The 22469-nt window shown below is 34.1% G+C and overlaps 1 protein-coding gene across 2 annotated transcripts in view; it reads left to right on the top strand.

Moving 5' to 3' along the window:
* LOC118180634 (uncharacterized) overlaps positions 1-22469 on the top strand; it is a 53293-nt gene that overhangs the window by 5136 nt on the left and 25688 nt on the right. The window contains exon 1 of one of the 2 annotated variants that reach the window (XM_035349702.2): positions 8468-8701. The exons of the other annotated variant lie outside the window; for it this stretch is intronic. The gene's annotated coding sequence lies outside the window, so the exon portion shown is untranslated. Of the gene's footprint in view, positions 1-8467; positions 8702-22469 lie in introns of those variants that run through there. 2 annotated transcript variants of the gene reach the window in all.

Genomic DNA, 22469 nt, shown 5'->3' with positions numbered 1-22469 from the left:
TTAGCTAATAAAAATATGGAAGCAAAAATTATCCTTCTTTCCATCTTGCGCTCACAAATCATTATGGGAATATCCATTTACAATTACGAAAACCAGAAAAAATCATGTCTGTGATGTTATCGTCATGCAATGATTTGTAAATACTTATTTTTTACCACGGTATTTTTGACGACGATGTTTTTAAACTGCGAAGTTTTTGAACCGCTTTATTTTCGACGACGATGTTTTGTACCACGATGTTTTAGAACTGCGATGTTTTCTCTTTGCGATGTGCTCTCCCACGATGTTTTGTAGCACGACGTTTTCGCCTTGCGTTGTTTTCTCCGCGACGTTTTCGTCCGCGATGATTTTGCCGCGGTGTTTTCGGCTGTATCCAAATTTTACATACAAAATCTGATGTGGACATCACATGATTTCCTTGTATGATCATTCTTTGTATGGACAATTATACACATTTTTTTTTTGCTGCATTTCATTTCAACTTATTTCCTCGAATTTCGTTCGTTTCTCATTCAGTTAATTCAGGTCTTACTTCGCGGCAAAGCAAAAATACATAAAAAAATCATGCAAAATACTGAAAAACACAAAATAGGAAATGCAGTTAAAACAGCTAAAAAAAAAAAAAAAAAAAAAAAAAAAAAAAAAAAAAAAAAAAAAAAAATTCACAATTAAAATTTAAGTTTCTACGCAAAAACAAGCAATTCGGCCAGAAGGCAGATTTTTCAGTGCACAAAACTGAAAGATCACTTTTAGTCCCATTCGGCAAAAAGGCATTGAAGGTGCAGAAACTGACTCAATTTACTATTCTGCTGAGTTTCAAATGTAAACGAATGGCGGTTCGTTAGGCTTGTCTCGACTGATAAAGTTTTAAAGCGGCTAGCTACAGACTGGTTTATAATTCTTGTAGACAGACTGCGGAAAAATATTTTGCAATCTTTCCTGTTACGTGAAATTTCGTTTGGTTAAGCATTTACTATATTTATAACAACTTTATTATTTTAATGATAAACGTACATATGCACATGCTACAGCGAGGAAAATGTATATCTCAATAATTTGAAATAAATTCATGCAGTTGATTATATCTGAACGTCACTGGTAAGATAACAAGAAATTTTAAAGTGACTGATCATCATTTTTACTCATGAAATGAAACATGCAACGTACAACAGTCTAATCACTTTTTAAGGATAACTAGTTCATTTCAATCTCTTTTTGTTTTCACAATAACAGGCATTATTCAGACGAATTTTTTTTCAAATATTGTTGCCTTTTCCTAAAGTGAGTCATTAATGGCCCAAGATATCAAGAGTTGGAAACCATCCTCAAAATGTAAAGAAAACGTTGCTTACATAATGACTGCATATCTTCAGGACATAACGGAAAAAACCCACTCTTCCCTAACACGGTCTTTGCAGTGCTTAATTTCTCCAGGGAATAAATGGCATTATTTAGACGGACGTTTTTTCCAAATATTGTTGTTTTTACTTTCACCAGAATCTCAGAATGATCCCCGATATTAACAGCACAAGAACATCCACAAAATATAAAGAAAATATTGCTTACATGACGAGCGCATATCCTCAGGACATCGGAATGTCTTCCACTCTTCCGAAACACGATCTTCGCAGTGCTTAATGGCTTAAGGACCCCTTCGTGAAGTTCTGTACATAATGTTCTTAGGATTCAAAATCCTGCTTACCATATCCTCGGGAAATCTCGGAATATATCCGTTAGAGTTCATCTGAGGACTCAGTGTCACATTATCAGTAGATGAGGATATTATTGAGCAAATTCCAATATCCAAGATCGATAGATGATCGGGAAATAAAGATCTTCAGAATGCTTGCAGAAAATTTAGGACCAAATGACAAAGATTTAAACAATGTCAGAATCAATAGCTTCAAAATACAGTACATAACTTCTTTAAGAACATATTAAATTTCAATCTCCCCAGTTTCCCATTCCAAGAGGACTGGGAATATGCAAGTTTCAGGGAGTTGAAAATCCAGATACGAGGTCTGTCTTCAGCGTGTGCGAGGACGTTGCGGCTTAAACAGGACGTCCTGGGGATCTGCTGTGTTATAGGAAAGGGCGAGAATATATATATATATGTATATAAAGCTCCTACGGAATATATGACAAGTTATTCCGCGGTCTTCTCTAGAGTCACTTATAAGCAGTTATCTCAATCTCCTGTGAGCGGGTTTTTCCATTTGGCAACTAAGAAAAGATCCGTAATTTTAGATCCATAATCCTAAATTAAAAACTCTGATGCGTACACCACATGACTTTCTTGCACGGATATTAAATTATAAGCATTTTTTCTTGCATTTCACTTAAACTTATTGGATTGAATTAAATCTACTTTGTCGATAGCGCATTAACCACAATAGAATAAATGCACTCTTTAAAATTCACTCTATTTCTTTACCATAGCGACATTCTGGCGCTAGGTTCACTTAACAGTATTATATTTCGTTCATATTATAACTCAGAATGCACAAAATTGATATTATTTAAAGAATTATCTAATCGTTGCCACATGTTCTATTCAAATACTATAATAACGCTAGAACAATGCACAAAAGAAATTAAACAAGCAAAACAAAAAAGAAACTGTTTTTCAAGACGATTGAGTACTTCTTATTCAATTAATTCAGTTCTCACTTCGCGACAAGGCAATTTTCTCAAAAAAATTCCAGAAAGGATTAAGCATGATTTAATTCGCAATAATAAATGAAGGCGTTATCTTTGTTGTTGCGAAGCTAAGTTTCTCTAGATTGGCAACGAATCCACTATTCTGCTGTTTCAAATGTAAACAAGTAATGGCCGCCATCAAAAACATTATTAGGCTTAGCGGCACTTAAACAGCTTTAAAATTGTTGATAATTCTAAAAATATTGCATACAGATTTAGTAAAGGCATAAAAACCTTAACCGAAAGATAAGAACAACATAATTCAATCATTTTAAAAGCAAAACATGTAGAATTTACAAACATATAAGAGTAAAGAAACTGCGATCACAGAGCCGGGTAACAGAGTGGATATATATATATATATATATTTATATACGTTTGGTGCGGTCGATTGCAACCAAAATACGAGGTGCACATCTACATGTTATAGCAGTCCTATATACAAAATTTCAACGTTCTGAGGCTACTCGTTTTTGAGTTATGCGAGATACTTATATACGTTCGTACAGACGCCACGAAAAATTCTCTTCAGAATTCATTTTAAAGCAGTTTTATAATTTTTTTGGACGAAAAGAGTCTTTTATTCTGTCCTTACGTACAGATATGACGCAAACATCGTTAAATTTCATTCGATAGCTGTCAAAATGGATATTTTCGTTGCAATATGCTGCGTAAAACTTTTCGAGATTACAATACTTCCTTTTTACTTCGTACAAGGAAGTAAGAAGATTAACTAAAAAAGACCCGTATTCCAACAAAAAAAAAGAGGGAGCACTTATTTTTTTATGTATCTGCAAACGGTGACCGAAAGGTCTAGTGGTCTCTGTAAACGGTGTCCGAAGTAATAACGAGTAGTAACGGTACCCGAAAGTAATGTAGTAGACGAGAATTTCGTCATCCTTTAGGTTTGGTCGATTTGTTCTTATGTCTCTCCCCAGTCGACTGGAAGTAGATAAGGATCTAAGGAAGCTTGTATTTATCGACAACCATGGTTTCAACTAGCAGTTAACATTACATGTAAGACAATTCTCTCATTTAAAAAATTTGAAAGTATTTAGAATATCGTTTGTGTTTTATACTTTTCTATAAAGTTCTGCCTGCGAATTTGCGTTATTCTTGGAATACTCATTTTAAGCTTCAGTGTCACTATGCTAAAGTACTTCCAGTGCGTGCTAAAGTACTTCCAGTGCTACTATTAAAAGAAATTTCATATAGATTTAGCCAGTGATTTAAAGATCACTAATACAGACCGAGAAATATCGACCACATTGAAGTAGATTATTTTGAAAAGAAAGCGTGAGATTAAAGAGACGCCAACCATCATCTTCTGTTTTATTTTTATATTAATGTAAAGAAGGCCAAATTAAGGTCCCTTACTTGTGTGTTAATATAACTTTTACCGATGAATTTTTTGCTGTTTTAATCACAAAAGCAATTATTATTATAAAATTATATTCCATAATTTATAATTTTTTAAATTTAGTTATTCAAACGTTTAATTATTTTCCCATCTTCCAAACGAAAATTGTTCTCGAATATTTGCCGCTTGAATTTACATTTAAGAGCAATAGATGGCAGCACATGTACAATTCCGAAGAGGAGAGTATAAAATCAAATTTTAGTTTTCATTTTAGTAATTAGAGCTTTATTTTTATAGAAATTTTAAGGAAAGATGTTTATTTATCAGTTGTTATTTTGTGCATTTTTGTTGTTTTTACGATTACGTTCCCAGCGCTTTTATGTAAATCGCTTTTTACTTCTTCAGTCTTGAGGTATTACTACTATATTGTTTTCTAGTGATGGCGCCATCTGTGATGTTTATTCAATATCAATACTTCCTCGATTTTAATTGTACTTTTTTTTTACACAGTTTGGTGTATAATATAATACGGATAAGAAGCTTATGTACAAATAAATTCTATTTCTAAGAAGTATTTCATCAAAGTTTCGAAATAAAACTCTAAAGATGCTTACAAATATATTTCGGTTTCAGGTCGACAGCTTACACCTTGCCTTCGAATCGGAATCAATCATGTGTTATGAAATCTTAGCCATGCAAAATCTTTACTGATAATTTAAATCTGTTACTATTGTTATCGGAAAAAAATAGTATGTAAAATTATATAATTATCATTTTTCTTTGTTCCGCAACTAACAAGCTTAATTTTTTTTTTTTTTTAAAAGACAGAAACCCGCTTATAGTATAGAATTAACGCTGGTTAGTATAGAATTAACTGTACTTGACGCAAGTAAACTTTGCAAAGATGAAAAGTATAAAACTTGTTTTGCTTATTTATTACGTTATGTTACCATTAACTATGACATGTTTATTTGTATTAAAAGCTATTTTTTGCTCAGTATCATTTATTAATACAGGATGCTAACAATACAGCGTATTTAAATCTATGCATTTTGGAAGAGGCTGCGACAGAGGCATAAGCACTATTTAGCTGAAAATAATGAAACACCTTTAAAATAAATGTATATATATATATATATGTATCCACTCTGTTACTCGGCTCAGTGAGCTCAGTTCCTTGATTCTTATATGTTGGTAAATTGCGCACTTTTTGTCGAAAAATGGTTGACTTATGTAGCTCTTACTTCCGTTTAAGGTTTTTATGCCTTTAGTTAACCTACATGTAGTAATTGTAGAGTTATCAGCAATTTAAGAGTTGTTTAAGTGAGGCTAAGCCTAATTTTTTTTACCATAGCAGCCATATTTGTTTACATTTGAAACTTAGCAGAGTAGTGAATTTGTTGCCAATCTAGAGAAACTAAGCTTCGTAGAAACAAAGGTAACATGTTTTTTTATTGTTGCGAATTAAATCATTCTGGAATTAACACATAAGTTATTAAATTAGCCTGTATATTGACTCAGCAAAAAGTCCACAACAAATTAAGTCAGTTTCTGCACCTTTTTGCCGAGCAAGAGCAAATGTAAACTTTCAGTTATGTGCACCGAAAAATCTACCTTGTTGCCCGTTGGCTGAATTGCCTGTTTTGCTTAGAATTCTAATTTCAGTTCTAAAAGTTCTTTAAATTGTTTTAACTATACTAACGTTTTTTATTTTTCAATTTTTAATATTTTTTTTTTTTTTTTTTTTAGGTTTTATGTATTTTTCCGTTGTCGCAAAGTGAGAATAATTTTAAATGAATATACTTCTAATGGAATATTATTATTCAATTATGGCAAAGCACACGAGGGCTATCTGCCTAAAGGGAGGGATTCGTGAAGGACTTTCTAAGGGAAATTGGCTCGTATACACATTACACATGGGAAAAACCACGGAAACGCCCATGCAGCCAGCCCGTTCGCGGGATTCTAACCTCGGGCCGAACTACCAGTGTTCGGCGTCTTTACCGCTAAGCCGCTGGTAGGACTATACCTCTAATAAAATTCGAAGAAATAAGTTTTTTTTTTTTTTTTTTTTTTTAAGTTTGCTGCTATTAAAATCATCTGATAATTATACCAGTTTGAGAGGGACAGAAAGGTGGGAGATAGGGGTTGGAAACCAGAATTAAACGTTAGTTTTATCTTAAAAAAGGAGAATTTTCATTACATCTCTCTTATTTAATAGAGGTGTACCAAATATTCTTTTCTTCATGTGCTAAGTGAAGTTAAAAATGTTTTCATAAAATATGATTTTATTAAAAAAAGTAATGAATTAAAAATATAGGAAAAAGTGATTAAACAATTCTCTGTACAAAATTCATCTACGAATTTATACCAAAAATAATAAAGGCGTAGGCGTCCTTGTAAATTTATAGTTATCTGCTTATACCTTGCAATGCAATTAGGCACCCACGGTTTTTGGTTTTATGTCATAAAGAATTCATATCACGAATAGTAAAAGAGGGGGGCGAAAGTTAGTGCCTTATACCCTTGAAAATGTAATAAGCCGCTTACGCTTTTATTATTCGTGATATAAAACAGTAGATGAATTTTTTAAAGATAATTATTTAATCTCTTGTTGCCATGAAAATATATGATAGATAATTTTTTAATTTTTAATTCAGTAATTTTGTTAAAGCTTATATATATGCATCTTTTTAGTCTCAATCACACGCCGTTAATCAAATTATTCAATCAAAAAATCATTTTTAAACAATGAATAATCACACCATTACTTCCTGCTTCCATATGGCCCACCAGCGGCCGAGCGGTAAAGTCGCTGAACACTGGTAGTTCGGTTCGAATCCCGCGAACGGGCTGGCTGCATGGGCGTTTTGTGGTTTTTCCCATGTGTAACGTGTATATGAGCCAGTTTCCCTTAGAAAGTCCTCCACGAAGGCATCCCTCCCCTTAGGCAGATAGCCCTCGAGGCTTTGCCATAATCACACACACACACACACACCTGCTTCCATAGGTTTGATGTTGAAAAAAGAAAATGCAGAAATATCAGTGCTCCAAGTATTAAACTTTTATTGAGTTGCGTTTTAATTTCATCCAACAATAAAGAATTAGTTCTATCAGCTGAATTGATTTATTTGATTATGGTAAAGCACTGTATGGCTATCTTCCTAAAGGGAAGGATGCCTTCGTGGAGGACTTTCCTAGGGAAACTGCCTTAGTATGCACATAAGGAAAAACCATGAAAACGCCCATGCAGCTAGCCCGTTCGCGGGATTCGAATCTCTGACCAAACTACTAGAATTCAGCGACTTTACCACTCGGCTCCTGGTAGGTTTTTATCAGCTAGAAATCATAAGTATTATTTTTACTTATTGAATGCTAACTCTCTACCAAAGAGAACTGAACTTGCAGTTTTCAGAATGCTAGTTTTTCTTTTTTCTTCTTCTTGGTAGTAGCAGTCATATTTTTAATATTTTGAAGAAAATCACTTTGGAAGTATTTATTGCTTTCAGTTAGCAAATTTGGCAAACTAACAAAATAAAAATTAGTACTAATTGAAGGAAATGTTTATTGTAAGTCTCATACATAAGCGACCCCAGAAAATACACGAAAAACTACGTCTTGAATAACTAAACCTTTTCGTTAATAATGAACTGATAGTCTCCACGTAACGGTAATCATAGCAAGTTCCCCTTCTGCTATTTGTCGTTGCCATACTTACTAACTTGTTTTAAACATATGATTTTATGTTTTGTATTTTGAATCTCCAGAGGAATAATTCTCAAACTAACTAAGCTCTAACTTAAAACTAAGCTCGTAACTTAAAACTAACTGCTTTAGGCGTTAAAATGGAACCGGCATATGAACATTAAATTACAAGTTTTTAAAAATTAATAATTTTTATATTTTTAAAAGTTATAAACACTTTGAAATTTTAATGGTAAATTCCGAAATGTGAAACTGTAATCTGAAATTTTCGGATTATAGTTAAAATTATTATTATTTTTTTAAAAATTTCATGCTGAATTCCTTTTAACAATTAGGCTAAAATATGAAGTATTCAAAAAATTTTTTTTCTTTTTCTCCTGTATAGACAAAGACTGCGAAACATTACTTGGCATTGTTTACTGAGAAACAATCTTGTATAAACTCAGCTATCAGTATAGTATCATTTGAAAAATGTCTCTAAAACTCCAACCTACCACGTGTCTCAAGAAGCACAATTTCTCGTGACCTTTGCACAATCACTACTCGTACTCTAGGAGAATGTGTATACTAACTAGCCTTACTAACTGATAAAACAGCAGACGTCGATATTCCTTATCTGAAAGTTGGTAGCATGACTTTTATCTGTTGCCTGGGAACAAGAAATCAGATAATAGAAAAATTTGAAAAGTACGTTTATTTAATACTTCCTCTTTAAGACGGCTACGAAAGAAGCCTTTGGCGATATTTTAATGCTCCAGATTTGGCGATTATGTTAGCTGATATTGGCAACGAAAACTGCTGTGGCTGCTTTATTAGGAAGTACAATTTATTTTTCTAATATGCTATGCAATTTTGCGCTTCTGAGGTATATGTTAACGCAGACGAAAGCTGGAATCAAATTTTACTCCCATTATACTGCATATATTTTAGAAAAAGGTAAGCGATTTTTGTTTTTAAATTATTTTCCTTAAGAAATTTTGGTTGAAGCTTAGTCTAACATTATACTTAATCTGTTAGAAACTCATTACTTTGATAAAGTTGTTTTCTGATGTTTTATAACAGTAAAGTTAATGTTACATTTCTAATATAAAATCATATTCTTTTTATTTGTGTTCCCTCGTATTTAAAATATTTAGTTTGATTGTTACTTCTCTAATTAATTTAAAATGAATTCTCAAAAAATTTTCAAGATTTCCTGTATAATATGTTGATTTAGCTCCGATTGGTGTTGGCAACTTTTAGCAAAATATTTATGTAGTTAGATAGGGATGAAGATGACGACCCAAAGAACATGGTAGCTTCTTCAGTAATGAATGAAAAAACTTGTTACTTGTAGAGGCAAATGTGGTGCTAATTTTGGTAGACGGTTGCACGGATTTTGGGGATTTTTTTTGGCGAGCGATACGACTTATGGTAAACCCATTGCTGGAGAAGTTATTTATGGTAACCGATACTTTGTTGTCATTTTATTTAAAAAATAATGCGTTTTATTATGCATAAGTTCCTTGTTTTAAATATTATTTATGGCTTCTAAATATTAAAAATCAATTTAATTTTACATTTTTATTTGAAATAAAAATTTTATTGTTTATGATATTTTATATAATTTTATGTTGTGGATGATGTAATCAATGACGTCACCTTACTTTAAAAGTAATTGGTTTTAATATTTATAAACTTAATCTCATGTTTTAAACATATTTATGGCTGTTAAATATTAAAATACATTTTAATTTTTCATTTTTTAAAATGATTTTATTATGCATGATTATTTAAATAATTTTAATTCTATGCGTGATGTAATTGATTGGTTACTGAATATTTGTGCATTGCCGCGCCATGTTTAAATTTTATTATTCATCTCTTCGAATTCCTTAGATTTCAAAGCGAATTGGTATGTCCGTTTCGAAGATGAATGTTGTTTTGGTAATTACCAAGAATTATTAGTATCCGAATCAAAAAACTGTCCTTTGAGACCTTATTTTGCCCAACCTGGCTTTCCTAATCAAAGATTTATTTATAAATTGTTACAAGGGTTTTAAATTTTTGGAGGAAACCTTGCTAATAGCTTCTTCAATGAAGTGCGAGGATGTGGATCACAGATGAAGATCGTTAAAAGAGCCGATTATGAAGACGGTCGTCTATGGTATTTTGGTCACGGTGGAAGAAATAGCCGCTGTAATGGTAAAAAATGTATTAGACATATGATAAAAAAAAAAAAAAAAGAATTCGAAAAAAAAAAAAAAAAAAAGAAAAGTTGATTAGACTTCTTTTAAGAATTTATTAGACTTAAAAAAGAAGTCTAATTAAATGTATTAGATAAAATGTATTAGACTTCTTTTTTACCGACAATTTTTTTTCATTGATATCTAAATTATGATTCTGATTATTTCTTGTGGTACTTATGAATATACGACAGGTAAAATTTTCAAAAAAATGTAAGTACATATTTTTCTTTTACTTTATAATTGTATACTTCAATTTTTATTAAAAAATTAATACACTGTTTTCAAAAATTGCTGAGATATTTATTGCCACATATGTTTTAATGTTAAATAATTATATCCTATAAAACTTATTTTAAGGTATTTGAATTTAAGTAATTTAATTCTTTTAAACGTTGGTATGATGTTTTCAATTCGATATTCATTTTAAGTAATATTTTAATCCAATTAAACGTTGGCGCAATGTTTTTGTAGCGGTGTTTTTATTATATTTCTTTGCTATATGAAAGTAATAATTTAGCCTTTCTTTAATATTTTATACTCTTAGTAAATGTATTTATTTACATTTGCCAGCGATCTTAAAAAACAATGTTTTCAACAAAAAATGAATCCATTATTTTTAATGATACTTATTTTTTTAAAGTTTCGAATACTATGCGTTAAATACGTAAAAACAGCGTTTTTCAAGATGGGCGACGATTGTAAAACCGCGCCAACATTTGCGCCAATGTAAATCGCCAAAAATCCGTGCAACCGTCTACCAAAGTAGCACCGCAAATGTCGCCAAAAATTGCCAAATCCGATCATGTACTCCCAACTGAGGATTTATGTCTTTAATTAGGCTTTGCATTTAATCTGGGACAGGGCTTCAGCTCAGCAACCTAATTCTTGCAGCCTACGGCCATAAATACAAATGCTGTAGTGACCTAAAAATTTTGCTTCTGGAAGTTATATTCTTTCTTTATACGTTAGTAAGTATTATTGTAAAGAGAACAGAGAAACCCTGCAAAACTGGTAGAAATAGTATGTCATTATAACTGTAGGAGAAATCAAAATCTCTCTAGATATCTCCCTTGTAATAACGGCCACAGCGCTTATTCGCGTAACAGGCAAACACATAATCGTCCAATCTGTAAATTACAAATTTTAGGTATAGCCAAATTGTAATATAGAGTCTGCTTTGATAAAGAAAGTGCTGCTCAGTCAATGGTCCAAGAGTTAAACCCCGATACTGAACAGTGTTAGCTGAATTTGAGCTTGAAATGTCGGTAAAAAGGTTTCCTGGATGGAACTTTTCATTGTTTTCTTGTGCTTAATATATGTAAATACGATCTAGTTTCTTTCAAAAAGTATTTTAAAAAGAGATCCCGGTTCTTAGGGTGCAAGTTGGCGAGTTCATGCCTTTTGCGGAATGATTTCCAAATTATCAATATTTATCGAAAGTCGATAAACTTTATGAAAATATGGAAAGGAAACATACTTTAACAACTTGTTGTTGTTACCAATCTCACTTGTCTGACAGTGGTCAGCACAAGTTGACGACATCCATCTTGACAGGAGTTAAATGCGCCAAATTGTCGTTGACAAGAGCCTTGAGCACCATATAGGTGACAGCCCGACTTTAGCTCAGTTTCAATGTAGCATTTTAATACTCTACCGAGATATTGTTGCTTGTGATAAGAACTTGGCTTTTCTCTCCATAGACTGGCACTTAAGCGGATGCCTTTGTCGCCTATGGCTAAAGGCAGGCCTGAGTGTAAGAATGATTTCGAGAAGATGAAAATCGGTGTCACAAGTACACAAGTTACAAGTATACAGTTTTTTTCCAGCCCAAAAGGGATGTTGGTCCTGAATGAAATATCAGTCTCGAAACGGCATTTAGCGTTGAACCATTGTAAGCAGCGTAGCATTTTTCAAGTTATTGCCACCAAATATTATCGCCCTGTGTTATACAGGGTGATTCTAAATTGCTTTTACAAACTCCTAGGGGTGATGGTACCCATCCAGACGAACAATAATTTCCATAGCACATAGGGTCGCATTCCACGCTGAGAGGCAGAAAAGAGTAACATTAGAATTCCATCCTGAACTTGCAACAGTGTTGGGAAAGCGAATGAACGAGATCAAAAGTTGCTCAATTAGATTTACTGTTTAGTAAAATACTTACAGAACGTGTTCAAAATGCCAACCACGTGCGTCGTTGTACATTAACACCAAGTTTGGGACTATTCATTACCTGGCTGCTTCAGAGAGCTGTCTTAACATGATTAACAGCCCCACTCGGACGACTGTGTCGGCGGGGCGCCAACCCACCGAACAGCCTGCAGGGACTTCTCATGTTCATGGCCACAATCAGTCACACTGAGGGCTGCGCGGGGAGCCGTCTCCCTCGACACAGCACTTAATATCTACATGAGAACGTCCCCACAGCGAAGGCAACAGAAACGACAGTACCAGTACGGACCCTGCCAAGCTTCGCCTACCATAGGATGGAGCTATGGTTCTAGTCCTGTCAAGTCTGGGCGCACCCTCCCAAAGATTCCTGGTGTTGTGTTAATTTTGTCTGCTGCAATAACGATTCTCGCCATCAGATCTTATGCTTAGACCACAGGTGTTTCCTACAATGAAGATTTCATCTGCTCTCAGAAGAAAAGGTCCTAGACCACATGTCTCTCTGAATGGGAAGCGGAACAGCCTGCAATAAACTGGGAAGTACTTGCTCGAAGAAAATATGGTATGTTACGCCGGTCAGACGGTTTGGCATGATGTAAGGGCCTACCAGGTAATCACCTAGGATACCTGCCCTAATACTTGAAGCGATGATGTGGTTTTTTTCAAGGACACCATTTGCTCTGATTGGCTTTCTCCGGTACCAATTAAGAGCAAAATGCTGCTTCTTCTCAGTGCGAATTTGCATACGGTTAATTCTCGATAGTCTCCTTGTCCTTCTTCGATGCGTCTCTACTTCCTCTTTTCTGCCTCTCAGAGTGGAATGCGATACTATGTTCTATGATAATTATTGCTCGTCTGGATGGGTACTATCCTCCCTCTTAATATGTAAAAGCAATTTAGAATCACCCTGTATTTAAAGAAATTAAATTAATGAAGAATTTGCATAAATGTAGGTATGTTTCTCTCATTGTGAAAAAACAACGGTACCTAGAGCCATCAAAAATGCTCAGTATCGTAGTCCTTCACCCGAACATGGGCACCCGGAAGCCCGAATTTTGAATTTGTTTAATTGTCTGTTTCATATTTTGTAAAGCTTTAACGAATTCTTGATTAACGAGCTCAACGATTGCAAAGCAAACAGAGGCAAGGCTGTCGGAACAAAGCATTTTTATCTCCAGCGCGTGAGACTGTCTATTGGAATTTCTAAAGATATGCTGTTTTTAAATGTTCTGATATTTTGCTGTTGAATCGAACTTTATGTGGTGTAAGCGCCATTGATTTAATAGATAAAGTAAGCACACAGGCACACAAAATGTTAATAATAAAAAGAAAAAAAAGTTTTTTAAAGCTATCTTAGTAAGAAAACTGAACATTAATATGATGAACTGAGGAAAACAGAACAAAACAAAAACAAAAACAAAAAAAACAAAAAAAAAAAAAAAAAAAAAAAAAAAAAAACAGAAAAACTGCCAACACTTAACGTTGCATCCGGAATTCTAAACTTATACTACTATGCTTCTTTTTGAAACGTTTGTAATTTTGCTGCTGAATTCTGTATAGTGAAAGTGCGAAGAAAATGATACTTAATAAAGTTAAAAGATACACGCACGCACAAACACACACAAAATAAATAAATAAATAAATAAATGAAGGTTTAGTAGGAGGAAGTGTAACGGAAGACTGCGAACTCAGCGAGAGCGTGAAAACCCTTAACAAACCCTTTTGGGTGATCGTTAAAATTTGAAACCATTCATATTAAAAAAAATTAAGAGAAGTTTTATTTGGGCGTAATATTTAAGCAATCCTTCCGCGTAGATGAGAGAAAGAAAAAATTATCCAAAATTTAAAATGGAAGCGAAATTTGCACGTCATTTTGCTGAATAATATGACTGATATTTACGAAAGGCATTTTCGTCGATTTTGTTATCGCTGAATAATGATGTCAGATAAACAAGCCTACATGCAGCTTTCGTTGGACGACCTTCCCGATTTGTCAAATCATCCGTGGAGGCTTCTCTCATTCGATGCTTAGGATATGAAACAAAGGGGTTTTGCAGTAGAAGTAATACACGATATTTGCTTGGGAAAGGATGATCATGCATAAATTCCATAGAAGACAAATGCAGTAAAATATCTGGATACCTAGCTTAAACTAAATAATTGTAATAATATTTATTATTTATATAGTTTTCTCTTTCAGAAGATGTAAGTAATAAACTTTTGAAAATGTTTATGCTGTTTAATTTATAAGGTATTTATCTCGCCTTCCTAGCGTGCCTTCGTGGTGTAGTGGAATGCGACGCAACGTTGGATCTTTGGACACCTTTGGACGTTGCACGCTGGGCCGGTATTCCAGAGGTCCATGGTTCGATTCCTGGCGAAGGCGTTGCTAATTTTTCATCTTACCTGCTTCCAAAAAATACCTAGTGCCCCTACATTTGCGCCCGAACTAAAAGGGTTTTGGATGATGATTCTCCTCACCCAGGATTTGGTGACTGGGTCCCCTAAAAACCCCAGTCGCCCTTTAAAAGGGGGAGTATATAAGGTACTTCTCCCGCCTTCCTAGTGTGCCCTCGTGGTGTAGTGGTTCTGAACGCTGGGCCGGTATTCCAGAGGTCCATGGTTCTATTCCCGGCGAAGGCGTTGCTAAATTTTCATCTTGCCTGTTTCCGAAAAAATACCTAATGCATCTATACAAATTTAATAAATATTAGTGAATAACTGTAACTGGGAATAATAAATATTATTACAATTGTTTTGTTTAAGAAGTAAGACTGGTAAGACTGGTAATCTATCCTGCAACCTTTCGTATATGCAGGGTTTAATGGAACTTCTATTTAGGATAAAATACAACCACCATACTGTACCCGCTACTGGCCGAAAGATCCATTGACCTCGCCAACAAATATCCTTTTATTAATCAAAATCAAAAATACAAATCATTAAATTTATTAAATTTACACATTTACATTAAAATTTTACATAACAAAATATCCTATTTAGGATCACAAAACTTTAATCAATCATTTATACAACTTCTATTTCATACATAAAATAAATCATTTATACAATTTGTATTTCATAAAATTGGATCATTTTCTTTAATAACAAAAATTATTTTATAATTAAAACAGAGACTAAACATATTCTTTTCTTACAAGTTCAATATTAACAAACTATTAATCTTATTAATAACTTATTACATTTTCAAACAAAAATACAAATTCTTTGCATATTTTAATTTAATAGAACCATTAACCATAATCAGTTCTTCTAATCAATAAATCATATTGTCTTTTTAGACATTCACAATTTTTATCTAGACTAGAATGTCTAGAATCTAACCCAAGTTTATATTTTTTGTTGGCTTCTTTACAATTTATACATTCTGGATCTTCCTTACAATCTCAATGGTTGTGACCTTTTCGAGCACATCTAGCACAAATCTGACTATTTATACAATTTTTATGAAAATGACCAAATTCTTGGCACTTGAAGCACTTAACAACATTCAAATACTCTTTAATCGATATTCGGAACCATTTCAAGTTAATTTTCCCTTGATTTATTATGGATTTGAATTTGGCAGGCTGAACTTCAGCCATCCAATGCAACTTATTATTTTTTGCTTTAATTGAAAACAAAAGTTCAAAACCTCCATTTTCAAAAATGTGCTTTTGTTTAATCACCGATTCTTGAATCTCTTTCTTTTTTAAATCAGCTTCTATATTATATAATATTATCTTTGGACTTTTTTTTTTGGAGCCTTTGTTTCAACATCTTCTTTCAGCAATATATTTGATCTTATTTCTTCTTCTAAAATTTCAACTTCTTCTTTATTTACACATTCTATAACAATTCCTCCGTTGTTAAATTTTCTCACATTTTTTATTCCAATCTTCAGCTGAGCCGGATCTATTGCTTCAACCAACTTCATTTTCACTTCTTCAGATGACACCCCTTTCACCTTAGGGTATAACAATGCTACATGTTCTTCTTTTTTCTTAAATTTATCCTTCTTTTGAATCAATTTCTTTTCAACTTTTTGTGCTTGAACAATTTCAGCAAAGGACTTTTCAATAAAAGATTGTGGTTTCTTTATCACTTCTAATTTTCCTTTCAGGTTCTCTATTTCCAATGCTTGTGAAACAATATAACCAAATAACACTTCTTGTGCTTTAAAGATCCTCTTACGAAGAGGTATTGTAACTCTAGAGGCATCTTCTAGACAAGTTGCTAGTTCACTAATAAGTGAACGAGTCTCCTCAATAAGTTCTGGGTTGATCTTTACAATATGGTAACTGGTAGTTTGGCGACATTTTGGAGGCAATAAAGGTTACTACCTGGGACTTTGGTAATAATGTGAGCAGTACTCAGTTCCGATTACGCATTATTTTGTGTGATGGAAATGAGAGATCATGGCATATGTCATGTGATATTAATGGACGAATTACGGTTCTTTAATCGGAAAAGGGGGGAAATCGGGAAAAAATCTGGAAATTTTGTATTTGGCTTATTCTGTGTTGTGTGAAACAGTGTTGGTTAATTTTTGGATCCCATGGCCGTAACTAAAGTGAATTCGAAATGGGTATTTAGTGGGATTGAAAAGGGTAGTAATAAATGTTTGTTTAAAGTTGTGCGAGATAGAAATAAAGATGTTTTATTAAGTTATTTATTTTACCTGGTACCTTGCTGTGAAATATAAGTATGATTTTAAAGATCCTGAAACAGAAAGAAGAAAAGTTTATCGGACACGTAATCAAGATTCTGAAGAAGATTAGGTAAGTTAGTATTTTTAATTACTTGAGGATATTATTTTTATGCATTGTTCTAAATGTAACGTGGAAAGGAATTTGGTATTATTGGGAAAATTGTTATTAGCAATGATTTAGTTTAAAGTAATTAGGATTGTAAGATAATTTTTATTAATTTAATGTATGTGCTCATTTATATTTTAAGTAGTGTTTTTGAATTTAATTATATTTTAATGAAATGATAGTTATTTTGTAAATTTTATGTTTGTGGGAATTTGGTATACGTTTTAGTTGAAGTAAACGTGCATGGAAATAATTTAAATATCTGACACTAAGTATTTGTAATGGTTGCGGTATGAATTCGTTGGTGACGTTTATAATATAATAGATGATTTAGAGGTAAAACTTTTTGGATATTTTATTTATTTTATATGTGGAAATGTTCATATTTGTAAAGGGTAAATACTTTTTCGCGATCAGGTAATTTCATATATGTTCTTTTTACCGGGTTTAAAGATTGAGAAAATTGTCATGTATTTTCGTGAAATTTTTCTAATTTATGAGACAAAAGCAGTGTACATGGATATAGTGAAGAGTGTGCGCAATGCCATTTTTGTGCAATTCTGGGAGGTTTTTTTTAAGTAAAAATAAGTCGGCGTGTATATGGTTTATGTGTATGTGTTATTTTGAAAAACGCGTAAGGAGTATGGTATTGTGCACTTTTTCCCAATTTTGCAGTGAATATTTGTCATGATTAAGCAGTTTTGTTTGATAAAATTTCTAGCGTAAGTGTAATTCGGCTGGTAGATTGTTGGAAGAAGTGTTCAGTAGATAAAAAGAAAAGAAACATGTCTTTACTTCGTGAAGACAAAATGGCGGCGGGGAAAAAAAAAAATAGAGGGTTGCTGTAGGAGAGTTGGTTGCCAAATTTTCGCCAAAAAATCGCCAAGTTACCATAATGTAAAGATCAACCAAGTTCTGATTGAACAGCCGTCTCTGTCTGTACACTTTCATCCATTATCAAGCACTCTATGTGGAGTTTGGATTAGACCTCCCCCCTTAGGAGGAGGAGCCCCCAGACCACGATAAGGTCCCAAACTCCTGGGAAGTTTTCTTCAATTAGCTTATCAATATTTGCAAGTAAATAAAATACTTTCAATAAATAACGCTTCCAATCACTTTATAAGAGCTAATAACTTCCCCTGGGGGTTGTTTAAGAAGTAAGAATAATTATCAATATAACATAATATAAGAACAATTTACTATAAAACATATTATCCTTCAAAGTAACCACATAATATAAAGGGGTGCAATTATAACATAAGCTGATGGAGTATGGGAAAGCATTGTATTTTAGTGAAGGATATGATGGCATGATGTTTCTGAAAACTTGTTGTTGTTTTGCTGTTGTTGCTAATGCTCATTTGTCTGACAGTAATAGCAGAGCAAGTCCACGAAATTCGTCTTGGCAAAGATAACAGCTTTGCGCCTGTCGTTGGCAAGAGCCTTGAGCACAGTACAGGTGACAGTTCGACTTCGCTCAGTTCCACCCCGAATTTTGAAGGAAACCACCCCCACTATTCCTCCCCTACCAACAACCTCTCGAGAGGACTTTCGGCTCGCCGCATATCTAGAGTGACCCCATGCCTCCCGGGCACTATACATTTACAAACATCCATACCTTCTCCGGGATTCGAACCCAGGCCTTTTGACACGGCAGTCAACGACGCTAACCACTGACTTGAGGTTGGGTGGCTGAAAATTTGTATCATAACAAAAAAAACATGGTACTTCCTAAAAAACTGTTTTTGTTATGCATGATGTTATTAAAAACTAGAAGGGAAAAGAAACTGTTGAGCAATTTTTAGTCCAAAGGGGCTTTGTCCTGGAAGGACTATTGTTTTCGTTTTGCGATTTTGCGTTGAATCACTATAAACGGCGAATCACTTTTCAAACTGTTGCCACCAAATGTTAGAGTCCTGCATTATATTTGAAGAAATTAAATAATGAAAAATCTGCATAAATGTATGTATATTTCTCGCATTGTGATGAAACAACGGTTCATAGAGCCACCGAATTTTGAATGACGTAATTCTCCTACGAATATGGGCATGTGGAAGACCCAATTTGAAATTTGGAATTTGTTTTATGATCGATTTCATATTTTGTAAACGCATAAACTTTAACGCATTTTTGAATAACAAACTGAACTATTTAAAAGCGAGCAATGGCAACACTCTCGGGGGGGGGACATTTTTATCTCCAGCGAGCGGAACTGTGTATCGGAAATTCTAAAGATATTCTCATTTTAAAATTATTTTGCGACATTGCTATTGAACTGAATTTTATAGTTTAAGTGCAAAGAACATGATATTTAACATATGAAGGTAACACACAAAACGTTAAAAAAACGCCCCTTTGGACGTAATTTAAAATCTGAAACTTTTCAGATTTATTTTTATTATGATTTTTCATATAAATGAATCTCGCAGAATAGAAATTCAAAATAATAATTTTATCTTAATTACTTATTAATAAAGATAAAATTTTATCTTAATTAATAACCACAAATTTTATCTTAATTAGTTAACTAATTAAGATAAAATTTGTGGATGATTGCTGCGTTAACAGGAATATCCTCGTGGAGAATCCTCTAAGAAGGTGAATTCATATTCTTTTCATATCGTCAAAATTAGTCAATTTGTCAAGAAGCAATCCTAGAACGAAGTGTAGTTATTCAGTTGTCTTTAACTAAGCCACTGATAGGCCTCTGCAGATAAGATAGAAATTTTTCATTAACTAGTAATAGCGAACTAAAAATTTTATAAAGTTGCTGCAAACTGTATAAAACTTTTCATTTACTTTATGAATAATTTAAATAAAAAAGTTCCACCAATGGCCGAGCGGTAAAGACGCTGAACACTGGTAGTTTGGTCCGAGGTTCGAATCCCGCGAACGGGTTGACTGCATGGGAGTTTTCTTGGTTTCCCTATGTGTAACGTGTGTACGAGCCAGTTTCCCTTAGAAAGTCTTCCACGAAGCCATCCCTCCCTTTAGGCAGATAGCCCTCGTGTGCTTTGCCATAATTGAATAATCCAATCCAATTTAAATAAAAATTCACCTATATCGATTAATTACAATATATTAAAACATTCTCCAAATCTTTATTTTAATAGAAAAGAAAGTGTGCACAATAACGTCGCATCCAAAACCCATGTTCGAAAATTCTTATTATTAGATTCGATAGTCCAGAAGGAAACCTAGGAACTGTCTTGAAATGATTAGATCTCTTCTCATGGGATAGGAAACTTGTTAATTATAGAAAGATGTTGTAACGTTACATTACTAATATATTTTTCCGAATTTAAGGTATATATATAATAAAAGAAGATATTTCCTTCTTAAAGCAGTCACCCGCTTCGTTGCCAAAACTGACAAACATGTAGAGTTACTATATTTATTTCAGAGCACTAGTATCAGACCTATAGATGCCAGCCGGGTGGGCTTCGAGTTATACCACGAAATCGTGCGGTAAGGAAGAAGAAAATTCTTTACATTCTCCCATATTTAAAGACCGACTTGATAATAGAGTCACGAAAACCTGGTATTTACAAATTATCGTCTACCAAAACTTTGTCCGGGTGTCAATTATAGAGTTGCTAGTTTTAATTCGAAGCAGAATAGTATGAAAAATCAACAATTCCCTTGCCGGGAATCAAATTCCAGGCTTTCGTATGCTGGCTGGATGTAATTGAGCTGTACGAAACGAAGGCCGTACAGCGTTTCGTACGAAACAAGAAAATTGCTTACAAGCTAAATTGCTCAATCTAGTATAACTTGCAAATCTCAAGAGTGGCAAAAGGTTGTGTGGTGGCCGCTGTAACAAGGAAACAAGGAAACATAGAAAAGTTTTTTTTTCATAAACAACTACTATTTTATGGGAAGATATAAAACACGTCGTATGTTGATAAAACGTACAGTATGAACAATTCAGTCATGTATAGTTAGAAAGTTTCTGGCCTAGCAGAGGGAGAATATGATAGCGAGTTGATATATCATATGCCTACTTTCACTGGTCACTTGTCTCTGAATATATTTTTCTCAGCGATGCTCTACTTTCACAAACCTAACGTTAAAAATAAGTTTTTCCTGCGCATATAACCAATTATTTCCAGCAATCATAACACCCTCTTTGTTGCAAAGCGCATGTACGCGCATCTTAGAAATGCGTAGCGTATTGCAGTAGTTTATTGTGTCAATCAGCAATCGGTTATGATTATGTTTTGCCTTTTTGTGGTGTTGTTTTTGATTGCAGTATCCCGTAGGTTCTGGGTAAGGCTAGAAACATTTCAGTTACATATATCGGGAGTTTGCTTTTCACTGACATGCCAAATATCACGGAATCTGATGCCAAGTGGGCTCCTTTTTATAGCTCAGATCAATGTGGTATGGAATCAGTTAATTGGTGGAAGCCCTCAGGACCATTCCTTAGACATGCTATCTCAATAGCCACATTACTTGCATGTTTTTGGGATGTGCTGCATCGTAGTAAGATTGGCTTTGTCCATCAAACGCATATGGTCTGCTCTTCGTCTCGATCTAGGTATCTACACTCATGTCCATAAATTAAGGATAATTCGGAGTCACGCGGAAATCGAACTCTAAAATTAATATATCACCTGTAAAATCACTACACACATGTTCAAGAATCATATGCAAATTTCAGGAAGTAACCAGATGACACCGATGGTACGTCACAATGACGAGAGTGTAAGAGAGTGATATAAAAGGAATACAGGCAAAGAAGTAAAATTGTTCGCAGGCGCTTTATAAGCATTTCAGTGCAATAACCGAATAGTTATGACACAAAGGACGCATTTGGATGAATTTTTACGGGGTAGAATTATCGGCCGTCTGTAATGTGGGCGTACCCAACTGAAAGTATCAGACGAACTTGGAATTGCCCAGAGTGTCATCTCCAGGCTTTGGCAACGATTCCAAGATGATGGTAATGTGAGTAGACGTTACTGCACAGGTCTCCCCAGAGTTACAACGCCGAATGAGGACCGGTTTTTGCAAGTTACTGCCAAAAGGAACAGGCGGAGCACAGCCTCAGACCTGTCTCGTCAGCTCTCTTCAGCCACTGGTACGATAATTTCAAGGCAGACCATGTACAGACGCTTAGGGCAGATTGGTCTATATACTCGTAGACCTGTCAGTTGCGTTCCACTTACTGCAACTCACTGTCGCCTGCGGTTAGCCTGGAGTAGAGAGCATGCATTGTGGACACCGCAACAGTGGGCTTGTGTGATGTTTTCCGACGCATCCAGGTTTAGCTTGCAGTCTGATTTTCGCCGGACTTTCATATGGAGAGCTTCAGGTACCCGTTACCACCAAGAAAACATCCTTGAACGATACCGTTACGGTGGTGCAGGAGTGCTCGTTTGGGGTGGAATTATTCTGGGTTCCAGAACTGACCTGCATGTTCAAATTGGAATAATGACAAGCGAAATCTATCGGGACGTCATTCTGGAACATCATGTCCGTTTGTTT

The sequence above is a fragment of the Stegodyphus dumicola genome, chromosome 6 (assembly GCF_044657685.1).
Source record: "Stegodyphus dumicola isolate Sdum_Otavi_A_Nest chromosome 6, ASM4465768v1".
Lineage (NCBI taxonomy): Eukaryota > Metazoa > Arthropoda > Arachnida > Araneae > Eresidae > Stegodyphus > Stegodyphus dumicola.
This window is presented reverse-complemented; position numbering and strand designations above follow the sequence as displayed.